The following is a 6083-nucleotide window of genomic DNA, read 5'->3' as shown; positions in this document are numbered from 1 at the left end:
CGTCTTGGTCTCCTCAAAGTCTTGGACAAAAAAATTAATACGGACTATAAAGCCCCTAACCTTAACGAGCACGTCCTCAAGTACACCTTTGGGGTGTATGAGAGACCTATCGGCTAATTGCAAAGTAATTTTCATATTTTTTAACTCCCCCAATCTGAGTTGCAAATACGTGGATAAGAGCATCAAATTTATGTTGGCCCTTAAGTCACAAAGGGCCTTGCTAACATCATTATTCCCTATCCCCACAGGTATTGTAAAACTTCCCAAATTTTTTAGCTTCGGGAGTAGTTTACAAGAAATTATTGCAGTACTAGAAGCGTCAAGTTTTATTTGCTCACATTTCTTCAGTCTTTTATGCCTAGGCATAATTTATTTTAAGTATTTGACATATCTCAAATAGTGAAAAATTTTTACTAAGGGATTTAAAAAGGTCTAGAAAACATACAAATTCTTCCTCATCCCTTTGTTGTTTCTCTTCGAACCTCAATGGAAATGATACGTTCTTTTTTACTAGCTCCAAGTGTGGAGTCATTTTTGGATCAGCCACCGATTCAAATCTTTTCTCTGTTTGGACCTCATCATTCTCTTTTTTAGAAGGCTTTTCCAAGTTTACAATTTGTTTACTCGAAGGGACTGCGAGTTCATTGTCAAGTCCTTGATCAATTGACAAGCTCGCTCATCTTTGTTCTTCATGAAAGCCCCGACTGATTAAGCTCCCATCCAATCCATTATAAAAAATTACAATTGAAGGCAGTCTTGCATACCATGGTGTGGGCACTTCCTAAGCAGCGACATGAAGCGTTCCCAAGCTTCATATAAATTATCGTCTTCAAATTGCTTAAAATTAGCAATATCACACCTTAATTGGATGGTTTGACTTATCAGGGAAGCTTTTAGGAATCAAGCCATTCATAAGCGTTGTCACAAAGTGAGAACGGAACCAATCAGAGACGAACCGCGTAATTGGTCATTCTGTTATATTTAAATGTTTCACACAAATGTAGGAATCTCTTTAAGTGCCAGTTTGAGTCTTCCATCATATTTCCCCGAAATTGCAATTTTTTTTGTATCATTTGAATGCTGGCTGTCTTAATTTCAAAATTTTTTACATTTATCGCAGGCCTCTCGATACTACCTTATACAACGTCTAAAGTAGGAAGCGTGTACTTGCCCAATGTCCTATTTTGTTTAGTCATCAGTGGCTCCTTTCATACTGATGCAGACAGATCGATGTTCTCCACAAACAATAGATTTCCTCACGGGAAGTTAGCCACTACAATTGGATTGTTTTGCATTTGCTGATGGCCTTACCTTAAAATTCTTCGCGGTTCAGGATCTGGCTCGATAGGAAGAGTTCCACTCCAAGTCATACTCTGAATCAAAAAGAAGTTAAAATCAATTAAAATGAAATAAAGTAATATAATAACAAAAATAAAAGTCTGCATCTATAACTCTAAATGTTATTATTTATCCTATCAAATGTAAAAAATTAACTTCAAGTCTAACGTCGAAACCTCCCCGAAAACGGCACCAACAACTTGACCGCTACCAGACATGCGAATGCTTGGACTGGAAATACTGCATCAAAATAGATAATTAATTAAACACCAATGTCCGCAAGTATATAGGTCAAATTTTAATATAGAAGAATGTTACAATGAAACACTCCGGGAAGTATTTCGAGGATGTACCCAAAGGCGATCGAATTAAACCAAAATTAATTCTCTCCACTAATTAGTCTAAATAGTACCAATTTAAAATTATATTATGAAAAATCAAAGAAACATCAATTTATCTAATCAACCTAAAAATTAATTAAACTAAAAATTAACTAATTTAAAAATTGAAAATAAACCAATAAAACAAGAAGGAGCTTAACCCACTCTAGTGATCCTAATTAACTTCAGAACTCGGTTTTTATTGAGTTGGCTATTAATTAACTAGTTAATACCACTAAGCTTCTGACTAATTAACTAATTGACCCATACAACCTTATCTGTTAGCCCCACTTTCTTGACCGGGATAAATTATGGGGTACTCTATATACTTATATCTCGATCTTCTTTATCCTAAATTACTTCCTAAGGGCGCTACTCCATAGGGTTTAATTGCACATAATTTAAACCAACTTACTTAGATTTCAACCCTCATTCATTCATTAAACTCCCTAAGGAAATTAGTCACGCATGGATTGAAATAAAATAATTCCTAAACTCATATTTAACATGCAAAAAATTAAATAAAAGCAAGAAGTATAGAAAGAAATTTCTTTTCGATATCGGTTGAAGCTTGAAAGTGAAATCTCCTTTAATAGTCTCGAAGATCACCTCAATTGGCATTGGAATCAATAACAAAATAATGAATAATTAATTTAGTAAAGCCTTGGATCAAAATCGAATCCAAGTTAAAAATAGTACAAAAAGTATAAAAAACACTAAACTAAAAATAAAATAAAACTAGACTAAAAATCCTAAAATACTAAAACGATTCACTTGGCCAAGCCTCCCCAAAGTGAGACTTAACATGCCTATTTATAGAGTTTATGCTCAGACCTAATTAGGGTTGCTAAAAAGCCAAAAATTTTGATTAAAATACATTCTGTGGATTAAAATACCCTTAATTAAGAATTCTTATCCATCACTTGGTGTCACGACACCCTTGCCTTCTAAGCCCGAAAATAGTGTCCTACATACTAGGTAGAATCATTAGATCATCCCTAGGCCCAGAATGGCCCATTAGGTAATAACTTAACTTGAAATTGCATAAAAACACTTATTTTGCATAAATTAAACACAAAACGATAAAAACTAAAAATAAAATAAAAACATATAAAAATACTAGAAAACAATCTCGTTAAGTACTAGAAAGTCCTTAATTTACCATAATGAATTCTGGCAAATCAATAGATGGCACTGGTAGAGCTATACACACAACTTTTAGATATTGTTACTCTACCAAAAAATAGAGAGAATTTATTCTCAACTATTAAATATATTTTTCCGGAATAACGAATATATCATTTTCTATTTGAGAAGAGAATTTTTCTTTCCACATAAAAGAGAAGAATTTCTACTTCTATGTTTTAATTCAATTGTATCAAGCCCACACTCGAAGCAGTTCATAGTAGGAGAATAGTGGAGAAGATCATATGGTTGAAACTCAAGAATAATAAGGGTCCATCTATCTGAAACACAGATATGATTTCGGTCTAGGGTCTATTGCTATAAATATCACAAACATGTTTGATTTTCAAAATTTTTATTATTCCGCTATGCAAGAAAACCATTTTCAAGGTGGATTTTTTTTCAAATAGGAAGACAAATATATTTTTTGGGAATCATTGTAACACCCATAACCGCTTCTATCGCTGGAATAGGGTTACGGAGTACCATTATACATTTCAAAACAATCAGTAACAATAGCATCTAGTTCACTAGAATAATTAACAATATTTTTTCTAAAAAAATAATAATTCAGATCGAAGCAAACATACACTTTTGGACCCTATATCCGGCCTATGAGGCCTTAAAATTAGTTTGGGAACAATCAGGGACCAATTTGAAACAAATCAAAAAATTTAGGGAAAATTTATAAATTTCTAAGATGGGACAATCAATAGCTTAAATGCAAATTTTTCAGCTTTTAATCTTTTAGCTTTCTCACTTCAAACATTGTTTTCTTGGCATTCGTCAATGTTTCGCCTTCCACTTGCAGCTTGAAGCCTATCTCAACAATTGACTAATACTTTTTTGATTGTAGAAATTCTCTATCAGCATACTCCAATTATCACAATGACCATTAAAACGAAGAATGATTGCTTGAACAAAGCCACTCTCTAATGCCATGGGTGATAACAAAAGAACAAATCAAAGTTATGGTTTTTTTGGGGGGATATTTGGATATAACATGTCTCTTGATGCTATTAATATGAAGCAGTTATGGTAATTGCATTCCCGCTCCACCTTGCTCCATTATATGAACTTACCATTTTACCCTTATATATAACTGTTATAAGGGCACAATTATAATAATGTGTTATAAAAAACCCATATCTTTTATGTCTACATATTGTTTTTTAAGAATTATGTTTAAATATCTACTTGACTTTTAAAAATTTGAATATATAAAATAACTAGTAAAAAAGAAATTAAAGTGGAGTGGGGTAGGGTAGGGTGAGTATAGATGCATCCAACATCCATTGAGGTGGTAGTATTTTTCAATATTACACATTCATAGAGGAGCAATGGACTAGTGATAGTGTATTTGGCAAGATCCATCTCCGCCTCGCTCCATCATGATCCCTAAGTAAAATAACTGCTTCTACATGTGCAAAACGAGTTAGATATCCAACAATATCATACTAATTTTATTAACACTTAATAAAATACTAGATTATGACATGCCCACAATATGAGTGAAAAATTATGTTGAAAATATATTTGTAAAAAATCTATATAAAAATTCAAATGAAGATTTGATTAAAAATCATAAAGTTAAAGATTTGGAATTCATAGAACACTGGACTCAAATCTGATTGTGTGTAGAGCTTTTATTGATTATATATAAAATATAAAAGGGTAATAAAAATTATCTATATAATAATATAATTTACTTTGTAAAAAAGAATTATTCAACCAAAATAAAATTAAGTTGATTTATTATACTAAATTAAGGATTTAATATAGAAGTTTAAATACAACATATTAAAATTCTTTTTCATGAAATATTAATCAAAAGTGATATCTAAAGTTAAAACCAAGGACATATAGCAGATCATACGTCAGTAAACTCGAGAACTTACCAATTCACAAATTTCTCTTCAAACTTTGCGGCGGAAACAAATCATTCAAAATGAAATGAATTTATATATCAACATTGATTATTCTCGTTAAGACAATTCGCTTAACATGTATTTCATAAATTATTAAAATATTTATTTTTTATTCTTTTATTTCTGTTTGATAATTATATTAATTTTTTATTTAATATATTTTAAAAAGAAAAAAAGAAAGTGTTGAATATGTAGATACTTCATTATCTCAAAAATATTAAATTGATTTTATTTTTTGAAATTTTATTTTTAAAATAAATGGCTTTCTAATTTTATTAAAAATTAAAATATTCAAATTTTTATCTTTAATTTTTATCCCAAACCATTCAAAATAAAATAAACAATAGTATATTAATAAGATTAAAATAAATCTTCAAAAGTCAAGATTAAATATTTTTAAACAAAATTATTATATTTTGTGCATAATTTTTTATTAATATATCAAACAATTTTATAATATATATTCAATATTAAAAATTCAAACTTAAATTTTTTTAATTTATCAAATATATCCTAAATATTATTTGCATTTATTTTTCTAAAAGAAATTAATGAAATATTTCAAAGAGAAATTATATGTTCAGCTAGATTAGAAAATAAGAAGATTGGAATCCACGCATTATTTAAGGCGAATGTATGAAATGCAATCCCAACTAAAATATTGACATAAATTTCAAAGAAGATGGTAGGATTTGATTCAATAATTGAGACCGTGTGAAAAGCAAGGTATGCTTGCTGTCTTCCTTGTTTGCAATTCCCTTTCAAAATGTTTATACAAGCCTTATCTGTTTGTCAACTCGTAATGACCCTAGATGTTATCTATGTTTTATTTTCTCTCAAAGCCTTTAGAAGGAAAGCACTAAGAATCCTTGCAAGTAATGATATGATAAATTAGTCATTATTATATTCTTCTGTCACATGAAATGTGTCAGTAGTATAAATAATATTGATCTTTCTGTTGACTCTACTTAAAAGGACATTTTGTCAAACCATCCACCATAATCAAGAGTGTACTAACCTTCTACTCTCTCTAGAAAGGTTAGACATCCACTTTTATGTGTGAACACTTTTCAAGTGTGAATACATTCTCGAGACCATTGGAGTCCACTTAGATATAACAATATTATATTAATTGAATAAATAACAGAATAAGACTTATCATGAATATCCTTTACACACTTGGTGAGACTGAGTATTTATCCTACCACATCACATTAGTGGATAATAGGACCTCTCCTATTAATACCTTCCC

At 30.3% G+C, this 6083-nt stretch overlaps 1 non-coding gene across 1 annotated transcript; it reads left to right on the top strand.

The window, feature by feature from the left end:
- The first annotated feature begins 760 nt into the window (after positions 1-760).
- On the top strand, positions 761-867 carry LOC121218965 (small nucleolar RNA R71). Its single transcript, XR_005915447.1, has one exon. It is a non-coding gene; the product is annotated as a small nucleolar RNA R71 (small nucleolar RNA).
- The last annotated feature ends 5216 nt before the right edge of the window (positions 868-6083 follow it).

The sequence above is a fragment of the Gossypium hirsutum genome, chromosome D06 (assembly GCF_007990345.1).
Source record: "Gossypium hirsutum isolate 1008001.06 chromosome D06, Gossypium_hirsutum_v2.1, whole genome shotgun sequence".
Taxonomy (NCBI): domain Eukaryota; kingdom Viridiplantae; phylum Streptophyta; class Magnoliopsida; order Malvales; family Malvaceae; genus Gossypium; species Gossypium hirsutum.
The sequence above is the reverse complement of the archived record's forward strand: the minus strand, read 5'-3'. Positions and strand labels throughout refer to the sequence as shown.